The sequence below is a fragment of the Balaenoptera ricei genome, chromosome 8 (genome assembly GCF_028023285.1).
Source record: "Balaenoptera ricei isolate mBalRic1 chromosome 8, mBalRic1.hap2, whole genome shotgun sequence".
In the NCBI taxonomy this organism is placed as follows: Eukaryota; Metazoa; Chordata; class Mammalia; order Artiodactyla; family Balaenopteridae; genus Balaenoptera; species Balaenoptera ricei.
In genome coordinates, this window is record NC_082646.1 from 98,175,256 (window position 1) to 98,188,997 (window position 13,742).

Sequence of the window (13,742 nt, forward strand, 5' to 3'; positions counted from 1 at the left end):
CTTCCTGCTCTACAAATGTGGTTTAAATACCTCCACTTCCCTGGTTCACGTTTTAAACACACAGGTGCGTGTGCGCGCGCACACGCACACACACACACGCACACCTGAGCCTTCTCACGCTGTAGCCACCACTTCTGTGCTGGTTGCTGGTCCAGCTGGGAGATTGAGTGTCTGTTGATATTATTGACATAATCTGATGTTTGGGTTCATAACTGCATCTGTTAGGTACTCCGCACTACTCCAAGGATGTGAGAAAAGAGAGACGGGGAGAAAGCACACTCTCCAATTAGCCTTGGAGATGGACTCAGAAATACAAGCACAATTAATCGTCCAGTGACAAACTCCTTGATGGCATGTACCATATTTTATGCTTTTTGAAAAAACATTTTCTTTAGCTTTAGGTGTAAAGTTGGGGCTCTGCAACTATTTGTTCAGTGAGTGAATCACAGCACTATTTTGATGTGCTGACAAGCTCCTTAATGAAGAGAGCTATGGGTGAAGTGAGGGACCCCCCAGAAGGAGAATGGAAGGGTCAGCTCCCTTCCTGGGGTGACAGCAATCACGGTTAACCCCGTGCTCGGCCTGTTTCTCCTGCTGCACCTGGTGGAAACGCCCCTCTCAGTGATTCATCCGAACAAGCCTCCCAGATCGCCACCAGATGGGCCTCCAGGCTGGGATGTTCTGTCCTCCATGGCAAGGAGGGCCTAACCAGGGCAAAGAGCATGTATGTACTTTGCAGATCTGTAGGCCCGGGTTCAAATTCCCAACCTGGCCACTTCCTGGCTGTGTGACCTTGGACAAATGACTCCACCTCTCTGAGGTTACAGTAACCATGAAATGAGTGTGAGCTCGTAATGAACTTAGCAAGGTGCCTGGTGCACAGTAGGGACTCAGGTCTGTGCTTGTCATTACTGTGCCCTTTCCTTCCTTCCTCCAGGCTCCAGACATTTTCTGTTTCTGGTGTATGATAGAAGCTATGACTCCTCTGGTCTCCTGGAGGGCAGTCCAGGGGGATGATAAACAAGCAGACAGAATCATGGAGGGTGTACCACGTGCTGCCAGAACACAGGGTGGGAGCAGCAAATTCTGCTGCGGGGCCTGGACCCGTCTTTCCAGGAGTGACTCACTTTCTGGCTACTGGACGGTGAACAGCAGTCTGCCTGGTGGGGAAGGCAGGGTGGCATTCATTCCCACGAGGGCCCAGCCTGGCCAGAGGCAGGGAAGTATATCAGAGCAGAGTACCCTGAGGTTAGACCGCTCAAGGTCTCCAGGTGCATGGGTGTGTTTAAGGTGAGATCTGATAATGCCTTTTTTTTTTTTTTTTTACATCTTTATTGGAGTATAATTGCTTTCCATTGTTGTTGTGTTGGTTTCTGCTGTATAACCAAGTGAATCAGCTATACCTATGCTTATATCCCCATATCCCCTCCCCCTTGCGTCTGCCTCCCACCCTCCCTATCCCACCCCTCTAGGTGGTTGATAATGCCTTTTTACATGAAACCTAAGGTGAGTGAGAAGTTAGGGTTGGAATTTAGGGTCTGTCTTTGGTGTGGGAGGAACAGTTACCGCAGCTCTTGTTCCCTACAGAGCTAGCCAATCCCAGCTCAAAGAGGGAACTCAAAAAGGGAGCCCAAGAGGAAATGGGGGCTCAGCAGATGACAGGATGACCTCTCCAGCTGCCCGCCCACCCCACGCCTGAAGGATGTAGGGCATCACTATCATTAAGGCAACATGCCAGGTTCATGAAATAGCTTCACTGGGCTGGAGGAGGGGCTGGTGGATTCTTCGCCAAAGCGGGTACCCGAGGAAGGTGAGGGGATGCCTCCAGCGGCCCCCAGCCCAGTGACGCTGCTGCTTTGGGCACCAGTGGGCCTCCTGGGTTCCCAGGAATGCCAGGACCTAGCAGTGCGCACGCGCGCGCGCACACACACACACGCACCGTGCACAAAAGGGCACAACTTACTTGTTTTGCTCTGTGACAGAGATAAATGCTCTGTGTGTGAGTTAATTAGTGAAATGACAGAGCACAGCCGTGTCTCTCTGTGACGCTGCCCAGCACTAGGCCTGCCCTTGCAGATGCTCCCACACTCTTCCCCTGGCGGGCGCCTGCTGTCACTCGGTGCTCAGCTCCCGGTCTCGCTCAGCGTGGCCCTGAAGCTTTGATGTCTCCGAGTCCCAGATTTTCTCCAGCCGCTCCTGGTCTCAGCAGCCTGGCTCTCCCTGCTTCTGCAAGACAGGGGCTCAGCCAGTCTGCTTCTAGAGAAATGACCCTGTGCAGAGAAAGGCCAGCTTGAATGCCCTGCGAACAGGGACTTGCAGCCACGACTTGGGGACAGACACAAAGAGGGTGGAGCAGATTCAGGCCCGATCCTGGTTCTGCCACCTCGGACTCCTCGTGTGATCACGGGCAATTTCTGAAACCTCCCAAGCCTCAGTGTCCACAGGGGAGAGTGGAGCTCCTGACACAGGCTTGCGTCTGTGGTTGGGATGGTGCCCTGAAGGGCCTGGCACAGCCCAAGCACTCCACGCCCGGGGGTCTGAGCACAGGGTGAGTAAACTGGAGACAGGCTTACGTTTCTCACGTCTGGGACAGGCTGCCAGAGCGCTCTTGAAGTTTCTGCTCATCAGGCGCTGCTGGGAGGGAGACCTCTAAGAACTGGCTTTGCACCTTTCCTTGCTGTGTGACCTTGAACAGGGCAGTGGGTCTCTCTGAATGCAGCTAAAAAAGAAGGACTCCCAGTGCCAAGGGCCCCAGATGCATCCGCCGCAAATGTACGTAAAGTGCGGTTATTTTGTCTTTTTTTGAAAGAGGCACAAAACCTGATGCCGAGAAGCCCAGAAAGTAGTGTGTGGACCAGAGGGCAGTCGGCACTGCCAGACCAGCATGAAGGACCGAGCTGGACTGGGCAGAGCCCTTCTGGGTCCTCCAGATCCATCAGCCTGTCTCTGCACACCTGGACAAGCACACCCAGACTTGGAGGAAAGTCTGAGCAGCACAGGGGCCAAGATGTGACAAGAATCAAGGGTGCAGAGGCCATGGGGACGGGACCTTGGCGATAGATCCTTCAGAGATCATCAAACTCTATAAAGCAGTAAAACTACTTTTTCAAAGGGAGCCCAAAATAGGAAACAGACAAAAGCAAAGGAGTCCTGTGGAGGTTTAATTCTTCGTTTGTGGAAAGTGCCTCATTGTTTGGGGCATGTCCGCAGAGCACCAGGGTGGGGAACCCAGACTTCACTTCCTTTACCAATAAAATTACCAAAAAAAAAAAAAAAGTCAGGACTGACATCTGCATCTGGTTGACAACCTCTTCCTGTTGCAGAATAAGGATGTTAAAAGAAGACAACTACCACCTCCCAGCACGGTTATTCCACAGAAGAAAGATTTGCTCCCTCTCCACCCCAATTAGGAAGGACAGGACTTTGCAAGGAGGACACTCGTCTTCCTGAAACCTCACTGCCCCATCTGGAGTTTGCTCATTGGCTGATTTGAAATCTGCAGCGGCAAAGCAGCCGGTGGGAACCGTTTCCAGAGGGTTTCCAGCCACGTGGTTTGAAGAGTGTTGACTTGTCCGTATGCCTCACTTTACAGATGTGGAAACTGAGGCCCTAAAAACAAGACAGCTTCTTCACTGGATGACATTTCCTAAGTGCCTGTTCCATGCAATGCACCATGCCCAGGTTAGTACTGGGGCTTCAGAGAGCAATTCCATCGAGGAGGACTGGATCCCACAGGAAGACTCCATCCTTCGTTCACTCATTCATCAGTAGCTTTTTGAGCCACTGCAATAAACCAGCTAACACAGAGCCATTAGGTACCACCTAATGGGCTTTAAAGTCTGACGGAACAGACAGATAAAAGGAAAACTAAAGCAAGCAAAGAAATAAGATGATTCTAGGGAGTGAAAGTGATACACAGATAAAGGAACGGGATAACGGGAGAGAGTGACAATGGGGTGGTCTGGTGTATCCCTCTGATGAGGGGATATTTGCGTGAAGACCTGAAGCCTGAGAAGAACCTGGCAGTGCAAAGAACAGGCAGAGGAACATTCCAGACAGAGGAAATGGCAAGAGCCAAAGTTCTGAGGTGGAAATGGACTTGCTGTGGGGGAACAACAACATGAAGGTTCCAGAGTGGCAGCTGGAGGTGGTGAGTAAGGAGCGGAGAGGAGAGAGGGAATGAGAGCAGGTGTAGAGGCTCCGGGGAGGTGGGGAAAGCACAAGAATCTAGAGACCTGAGTTACTGTTGTGCCTTCCTGTGTGACCTGGGGCAAGTCTATTGCTCACTCTGGGCTTCTGCTCTGTAAAACAAGACTGCTGGACTAGACCAAGGATGAGAAATAGGTTTTACTGTTAGTGCCAATTCAGACCGGTGATAGCAGCTGCCAATGCACTGGGCTGAAAGGATTCTGAGGACCCTTCTGGGTTGATCAGCAAACAGTATTGTAATTGATTAGTGATGTCTGCCATGGGTGGGAATTAGAAGGTGGTTGTATGCGTGCCACACGTTTGCTGTTCCTGCCTCACCTGTGACTAAATTGGCAGGAAACTGCTTTGGATATGTTTGTGCATGTACCCATCTTCAGCATCTGTGTATTTTCCCCTCTGGTCCATCGGAGTATTGAGTCCTTGTGCAACCACCCTTGGCACAGACTAACATCAGAGAATAGTATTAGCTAATGTGTTACACTGCCTTAGAGTTTACACTGGGCCCTGGTGCTCATAACCCATGAAGTCTTCATAGCAACCCTGGGGGTAGGTCTTAAGTCTTTTCTCCTTATGCCGGGTTTTGAGGCCCAGAGAACTGATTTCTGGTCATGCAGCTGGGATGAGGCCTGGAATGGAACCCATCTCACTGTAAACACCATGCTCTTTCTGCTGTAACAGCTGCCTTCTCAGAGAAGGGGAGGGCCCTGCACACGTTTGGAGACTGTGCCTGACAGAGAATCACGTGGGGAGTGAGTCCACGGGAATAGACGCTGACTGCCTGCTTCTCCTGCCCCCTCCTGCTCCCCGCAAGCCTGCTGCCTCCCAGTCAAGGCGAATGTAGATTTACTCGAAGGAGCTGTCTCCCTGGCTGCCTGCTGTCTGGGTACAGGAGGTAGGGTGGCCCAGCAAGAACCTGGCAACTTTCTCTTCTGACTGCTGTCTGCTCTCCCTCTTCCTCCATTTCACCTGGGTCTGTCCCTGCCAAGGAAGTGTGAGGGGATGATAAATCAGAATGCCCAGCCCTGGGTGAGGGTAACCTTTGGGGCAGGGGATCCTGTGGCCAGCTGGGCTCTGGTCCCAGAGCTGTGGTTAGCAGGCCGGATGCAGTCTGATGGAGCTACTCTAACTAAGGCCTCCTCTCAGGAAAGTGTGAGGCTGGAGGGGTGGACGTTGGGGTCTGCTTGGTGACACCCCCTCGGGGGGCACCTGGTGGGCATCGCTGCCTCAGCCTGCTGGAGGGGCAGCTTGAGGGCGTGCCCCAGGGGGCCGTCCTGGGTTTCAGCCCTGACTTAGCATCGTGAGCTTGAGCGAGTCACTTAACCTCTCTTTCTCATAGTAAAATAGGAGTTACCTTCGTTATCACCAAAATAATGCCACGGAACAAAAGACCCCAAAGCTCAGGGGCAACACTTATTCTCATGTTCAAGGACTGTGGGTTGACTGCACCTTGGCTGGGCTGGCCTGGACTCCAGGCTCTGGCTGCAGATTGGGTTTGAGTCTGTTGCACGTGTCTCTCATCCTCCTCGGACCAGCAGCTGCAGGGGCTTGTGGTCTGCTCTGTGCATGTTTATTCTGCAGGCCAGGCTGGAGGGGCAGTGGCTACTGAGACATGTTCTTTTCATAGCATTTGACCAGCACCCAAGAGGGCCCTCCCAGCCAGGCAGGGACAGCCGTGCCTCTGCTCTGACATCCTGTTGGTCAAAGCAAGTCACCCATTCAGGCCCAAAGTCAAGGGGTGGGCGGTCACTGCCCATGTGAGGCCATGGCAACGGTGTGGATGAGTAATTCTATTACGGGGGAGGCAAGACTTGGGAACTCTAACTCCAGCCACCACCAAGGTACAGAAGGACTGACACACCACCGCCAGCTCAGACTCACCTTGCACCCACTATGGTCCAGGTACCATGCAAAGTGCCTCAGGTGCATCACCTGTGTGGCGGCTCTTCCCCAGCCTGTCTCCTTCACCGATGGGGAACTGAGGCCCTGGGAGCTGAAGTCTCACCAGGCCACCCTTCCCTGGGTCCAAACACTTAGTCACTGTGGTCCAGGCACTTCCCCCAGTGCGGATTCGCATACGTCTACCCTGACAAGCGTCCCCAGAGGTACCTGTGGTTATTCCTGCTTTGTAGATGGGCTGTCTGAGGCCAGAGAAGGGAGTCCCATAGCTGAGATCACCCATCCATCCAGGAAGCCGGAGAGTCTGTCCACAGACCTCTGATTCTTTCCACGCTGAGTGCTAATATCTGTTCCTTTTAGCCTTAAATATTTATTAGGCTAGGAGGGCAGAGAGTATTAACCTGCAAGTCAGGATATCCAAATTTTGGCTCTGGCTAGGTGTGAGATGCGGGCAAGTCTCTGTTGTTTGACTTGGCCGCTGCGGAACAGACGGTGAATGACAGGAAAGCCCATTTCCCTCCACGAGCCCTGCCCCTGGAGAGGACGCTATTTCCATACATCCTCCAGGACGCAGCTCTCCTGGGCCCTGACCCTGACCTTCCTCTGCCCTGGGCTCTGAGGCCAGGGAGAGCCTGGGGCCCGAGGGCCGGAGGATTTCCTGGCTCGGCCGCACCAGCTGGCCAGAGAGCATACAGCAGGCCCCCCACCCAGGCTCCTCGCCAGGGTTCTCCGTTTCCAACTCATCAGAGCAGGCGGGGAGGGTGGCACGGGGTTTTGAGGGGTGACTGGTCCAGTGTCCTGCATTTGTCTGAGAGCCGGCTGGGACTCAAGAGGCCTAGGCCTGAGTCCTGGCCCTGCCACTGAAAAGCACATGGCCTGATTTTCCTGAGCCTCGGTTTCCTCATCTGCCAAGTGGCCAACCATCTGTCACAGCACTCCTGACCCTGATATTCTAGAGACGGGCCTGACAGGCCCCTCGTGAGCAAACGCTGCGGGCCTTTGCCTGTTTGAACAGGGAGAGTCACCTCAGACCCAGGTTTTATGGATTGTGTAGAACATCCACTGGTATGTAAGCTTCTGGTTTCTAGATGTGAATCTGGCTCTGAGGATGGAATCAACTTGTTCTGAATGTCCTTCCTTCAAAGTTGCCTTAAGACTGGCCCTTATCCTGAGTGGTTTGGGCTGGTCTTGCCATAGGCAGGGGTCTGGACAAGATAACCCTGCCGCTTCCTTTAGGCTTGTGGTCTGTGCGCCCGTGTGGGAATTTGCACCCTGACCAGCATCTTAGTGCTAATTAGAGAGCTGGGAGGAGCTGGTAATTACAAGGAGTGGGGTTGGGGTATCTTGATTTCTGGAGTTGGAGGCGGGGGCTGCATTTCATGCTAATCACAGGGGCCCAGGGAACCCAGCTGTGTGTGTGTGTGTGTGTGTGTGTGTGTGTGTGTGTGTGTGTGTGTGTCAGGTTCTTTAAAACTGCTAATTGTCAGGGTGAAAATATTTTCACACATTTGCTCTCCAGGAGAACGTTATTACTGAGCCCACTGGCAGCCTCGTTGAAGTCAAACGGCCACAGTCAACATGGAAATCCTAATTAATAGACGCTCATGCTGCTTTCGGGCACGGCAGCGGAAGTAATTATCATGATTTAATTGACTTTTCTCCCCTCTGTTATGCACTCTGCTTTTTCCATTTTCTTGAGCTGGGAAGGATTTTTTTTTTTTTTTGATAAAAACCTTCTCTTTCTCTCTTTTTTTCCCTTTTATACAAACTGTCTCCACACCAGTGCTCTATCTGTCAAATCCTATTACAGTAAATATTGTGACAGCACAAATCTCTATATTACAGAAAAGTCCAGTGCCTGAGCCAATGGCTTACTTATTAGGAGCGTGTTGGTTTTGTAAAGGTGCAGTCAGACCCAGTGAAGGCATCTGGCAAGCAGAAGCGGAGTCAGTTTTCTCAGAGCTGCTGGTTTCAGCAAGCTCCTCGGGACGGCAGGGGACAGAAGGCCACGTGCCCTAGAGCCACTCAAGGCAGGTTGCTGTCAAGACACATCCAGAGTTCAGGGCGATCCAAGGGACAAAAATGGGCCACTTCCCAGCTCCCAGAGCTAGAAAACCATCTGAAGAATTCTAAACTCTGGTCAGGCCCTTCAGGGCAGCTGTATGCTCTCTCAGCTTTGACTAGCAGGGTCTGCTAATTTGGACTCTGACCCTGGTGAGTGGACCCTGCGTTCTCATGGGTTTCACTCTTATGGCCATTGCCCTCATAGCCTCCCTGGGAGAGCCTGAACGCCTTCCCCACCAGGCCATGCCTTAGGCTGCCAAAGGTCAAAGGGTGGGCTGCCCTGGCACAGGTGTCCTCCCTGGTCCCATCATCTGTGGCAAGTGGGCGGGGGTCTGTGGTCTGCTGTCCACTCCTCAGGAGCTAGGGGCAGAACCTTTTGTGAATAGATGGGATTGTGGGAGCTGCCAAGGTAGCCCTCGAGAGCTTGATTGCTTGGGTTCGAACCCTGGTTCAGCCACTTACTTGCTGTGCATCCTTGGGCAAAGTACTTAAACTTTCTGCATCTTGGTATCCTCATCTATAAAATGATAGCCCTTACTTCACAGGGTTGTTATGAAAGATAAATGACTTCAATCTGTGAAGCACTGGATAAGCGCTCAATAAAACGTTCACTTATCAGTAGGGGCAGGTGGACAGGGGAGGCAACTCCCAATGTCTGATCAGCAAGTGAGAAAATCCTAGAGTCACAGACCTTGGGGACTGCAGGGAGCCCGAGTGTCCAAGTAGGTTAGCTCTCTCATCACTACACAAGGGGAAACTGAAGCACAGAGAGGAGATGTAACCTTTTAATAATTTCATAATTAGTTAAATAATTTTAACTGATATGATATTGGGCTATTTGGCATGGAGCTAAAATTAAGACCAAGACATTTCCTTAGGTCTCATTGGGGGTGCTTGAGAGTGCTTGACTTTTATTAGAGCATTACAGATAATAAAATAAAAGAGAAGAGAAGATGAACCTGTGATTGTTCAATTTCTTCACTTTGTCTCCATTTGGGAATTCTGAGTTAGGCTCATAATAAGGTTTTAATTTTTTGAAGGAGGTGCATCACCTTCATTGATCTTTTTCAGATGATTCCTGTGTGTTGGGTCAATGGGCAAGATGTCACCAATCAGCTATGTTATTTTAGACACTTAGCTTTTCTGAGCCTCCGTTTCCTCATCTGAAAAATGGGGACATATTACCCTACCTGGACTGAAAGCTTCTCAAGGGCAAGGATGGTTTCTTATTTACCACTTCTTCTACTTCTAGAATATTGTCTAACACATAGTAGGTGTCTACAGGAATTTCTAGAAATGAGCTGAATGATCTCTTGAGGTGCAGTGAGGGTCAGAAGGAGTCAGCTTTGTAGGTTGTGTGGGCAGCTGTGCTCCTGAAAGGTGAGGCCATTTGATGCAGGAACTAAGGTTCCAAGAAGTCAAGATACTCCAAACCTTGGTGGGTATAGAGAAAGGATGACCTTTGCTGGTCTGTTTCTTAGGATGGTTGGGGATGGAGGCCAGACTGGAGGGGGTTGAGAAGTGAGTGGAAGATGTAGAAATGGCGATGAGAGGTGTAGACAACTCCTGTGAAAAGTATGACTGTGAAAGGCAGAAAAGAGAGGGTCATCGCTGTGCATGGCGGGGAGGTAAAGTAATGGGCTTACCAGAGGACTTTTACCTGTTGGTGAGACGGGGCCAGGTATAGGAAGCTCCGTAAATGTTTCCTGAATTAAACGAACTCTTAGCTGAGCCTCTGGGGTTGCCAGGGTCTTTGCCAGCATTCTCAATAGTGGTTGTGGAGGAGATGGTTGTAATAAATGAGAACCCAAGGCTAGCGTATTGGTTAAGGCAGTGCTGAGTGCTGTAAGAAGTAAAAAACTTGAATCTCAGTGCTTTAACACAATGCAAATTTATTTCTCACTCAGCAACAGTTCAATGAAAGTGGAGGGCAGCTTTCCATACAGAATTTAGGGCCCCTGTTTCCTTCCATCTTCAACATGTGGCTTCCAAGGTCACCATGAAAGGAGGAAGAAAAGGTAGAGAGGGTTCATCTGCTTCCTCGTCACATTGGCCTAGGAGAGCTCACATTACTCCCACTCCCATTGGTGGAAATGAGTCACATGGCCACATAGGTGCAAAGGGGGCTGGGAAATGTAGTTCCTGGCTGAGCAGCCCTTTTCCAGCCATAGTTCTTCACTCTGGAAGGAAAGCATGAGTGTTTGGAGCACAGTCTCTCTGCCCAGGAATTACAACCCCTTTCAGCTATCTGAGGAACACTTTCCAGCAGCCTGAGGAGACACAATCTATCTAACTGAGAAAATGTTAGACCCCAAATGAAGACCAGGCCCTGCTCCTGAGGGCAAAAGAGAGTTAAGTCATTGATCTGGGCCTCAGTTTGCCCACTTGTATAAAATTAAGTCCTGCCAGACCAAGTTAAGGGGATTAAAGGAGTTAAGGGTTGGCAGGGGCTGAGTTTGAGCACTTGATCTTTCACCCACTAGCTGGATGGCATTGGGCAGGTTTCTACACGTTCTGAGTCATTGTAAAATCCTCCCTGAGCTGCCATGAGGATTAGCAAGACACTCCTGGCATATAGTTGCCCTCAGTAAACGTGAGTTGCTGCTGTTAGTATTCACTTCATCTCTCCTTCATTACATCACCAGAAATGAAAGGTCTTGGCTCAGGTTTATGGGCAAAATGAATAGAATTGATATTGCCGGGAGATATTTTTGTCTTCATCATTTTCCATCCCTCTCTGTGACAATAAGAGGAGCTCTTTGAAGTCAAGTAGCTGGAGTGGGGGAAGAAGGGGAGAAGGAGAAAGAAGTCAGCCACTGGGAGCTGGGTCTCTCCGTCCCACTCACACTGGAAGACCAGGATCGATGAGGCTTATTTCTCGCTCGTCTCTAACAGCTACTGGAGTTCTGCTGTCTGGCAGCTGCTGTAAATCAGTTAGAAGACAAGGCTTGGTCCTGAATCCCACCCATCACCCCCTACCTCCTGTTTTTGGGGTCTTCCCTCAGTGAAAAACCTGCCTCCCCACCACAGTCGAAGGTTTGGAGTTAAGGCCTTTGAGTTTCTTTGAGCTAAGTGGCGTTCTAAGAAATCCAGAGGCTCTTGGTGCGTTTGCATGCCCTCCTCCATGGATTTTCCCCTCTGCTAGGCAGAGATGGAGTGGTGCACTTCCCCACCCCTGCCATTCCATGCCCCTCCTGGTGGTCATTATTTAGCGTTCTAAGTTACCGGTCCTGGGTACTTATTTGGCATGGTATTTTTTTTTTTTTTTTTTTTGCATATTCCCTGCTTTAGCTAATCATTTGGCTTCTTGGGGGCCTCCAACCACCAGCCAGCTAGGGATGCGGGCAGGAACAGGGGATGTGGAGGCCTCCTTGTTTCTGAGGAAACCAAGCTGTGAGGGGGAGGGTCCCTGGGAAAGATCCGAAAGGAATGTGTCTCCAGGAGGAGGATGGGCCATTCTGCTTTACCTTGTACCTCGGCCCATCAGGGCCACTCAGTGACCTCCAAACAAAGCCAGGTCCTTGGCCTGGGGCTGTGGGAAGCCAAGCGGGGACAATGGGAGGAAGGAGAAAGCAGGGAGATAAAGCCCAGGGCCCTAGGGTCTATGCCTGAGATTCCGGAGGCTGGCTTCTCTCACCCCAGCGAGAGGAGGCTGCGGTGTAAACACGGCTGGGCTTCCTGTGGTTACAGGGCCAGTACCCTTTTTACTGTGCTGTGATTGTTGAAATTATTATTCCACTTCAGGAGAAGCCTGAGCAAGGACAGACTGCCTGTCTGATGCTTCCACAGGGACACTGCCGTCAGTCATTCATTCATTCATGCCACAGACATTTATTGGTACCAGCTGGTACCGAAGGCTTTGCTTGGTACTGGGAATATAAAAATCAACATCCACCCACCCCTGTCCTCAGTAAACTCTTCTCTGGTCCTGGAGACAGACACCAAACCGATCCTCATGGGTCAGTGTGGCCAGTTGAACAACAGCAGTGCACCCAAGGTTCGGAAGTGATGCTGGGAATGAAGCAATGCACTGCCTTTTGGGGAGTGCTCACTGGTCAGGGCCCTGCTGGGAGGCCAGGGGTGTTCTGACCCAGGCACTCTTAATGCTTCCTGAGTACCAAAGGTGGTCAGAGAGTTCCCTTCTTTGATCTCTATCTGACTCCAAACCAAAGGACTCTTAGAAGGCCATCAATTAGGAGGCTGACATTTATCCAGCACCTTCCACGTGTCAGAAACTATTGTGGGAGCTTTTACAGATTATCACCCCAGTGATCCTTTAATCCTCAGGACACACTGTGAGATAGGGCTGACTTTTATCCCATTTCACAGATGAGGGGACTGAGGCCCAACCAGGTTAAGTCACTGGCCCAGTTCACATCACTGAGGAAGAGGGCAGCTGGGTGGGAGCCCAGGTCTGTGGGACTCCAGGGCCCTCACACTTCTCACTGGGTCTCGCCGCCTTTTGTAAACCTGGCCCCCTCGGGGTGCTCACTGCAGGTTCTCAGGCTCCTGCAGAGGCTGAGCCCTGCCTAGGACAAGGCTAGTCTTGCCTGGCTTGATGCATTCCAGAGGAATCCCCTTCTGTGGGGGACCTCCTGACGGACCTGAGCTGGGAACAGGAGTCAGGGTCTGGCTATCTCCTTAAAGGTTTCTGGCAGGTCTCTGGACCAGCCCTCGAGCCTGATAGAAATGTGTCAGGGTGGGTTGTCTGTGGGTTTCCGTATCACCTGGTCCTGTATTCTTTTACAAGGCCATTTCTTGGCTTCTCAGCTTCCCCACTTTATACACAGAGACCCTGCTGGGCTTGTTTTTCCCTCAGTATGTTTAGAGGTGGGTGATTTCTCAGCATGTCTCACGGCACACGCAGGGCGCGGTGGCCTCGGAAATCAGGCTTTGTGCCCTCACTCTGCTCCTCCCCTGACCGTGGGGCCTTGAGCCAGGAGCTTCGACTCTTCCGGCCTCCGTTTCCCATCATTAAAATGGAACAATGATAAAAAATCTCCCTTAAAGGGCTGGAGGAAAGACGGTGGGAGATAGGGGATATAAAATACTCTTTACATCCCAAAGTTAGAGGGATACAGTAGAAAGAAGGGCTTTCCTGGAACAGGGGAAGCGAAACAAAGTTTGTGTCCACCAGTACGTGAACTGCAGGCATTTTTGGATTGTCCCTGTGTCTTCTGCCTGCAAATATCACCAATATTAGCACCTCAGCTTCTGGGTGCCAGACACTGTGCACAGGGCTTTACCTGCCTCATCTCCTCTCACTAGGTTGAGAGATGAGGAAACTGATATACAGAGTGGTTATGTAACTTGCCCAAGGTCACACAGCTGACAAGTGGTAGAGCCAGGATTGAAACCAGAGATCTGACTCCAAAGCCAGAGCCCCTCATCCCGTGGGTCTGCGTCTTAACATCTCGGTGGCCTGTGGCTGGACACACACAGGTGCTTGTGTTCTGAGCAGGGCATGAGTCAGCCGTGGTGTGGGGAGCTGCACTGGGAGTCCAGGGGAAGGGCATGGCTTTACTCTCTGCATAATGTCATTTCTCCTGTCTGCCTTCTTGAAAAAGGCAGTT

General features: G+C 51.2%; 1 protein-coding gene across 2 annotated transcripts in view; it reads left to right on the plus strand.

Moving 5' to 3' along the window:
- Positions 1–13,742, plus strand: part of TSPAN18 (tetraspanin 18) — a 182,163-nt gene that overhangs the window by 80,967 nt on the left and 87,454 nt on the right. The window contains exon 1 of one of the 2 annotated variants that reach the window (XM_059931433.1): positions 5,056–5,101. The exons of the other annotated variant lie outside the window; for it this stretch is intronic. The gene's annotated coding sequence lies outside the window, so the exon portion shown is untranslated. Of the gene's footprint in view, positions 1–5,055; positions 5,102–13,742 lie in introns of those variants that run through there. 2 annotated transcript variants of the gene reach the window in all.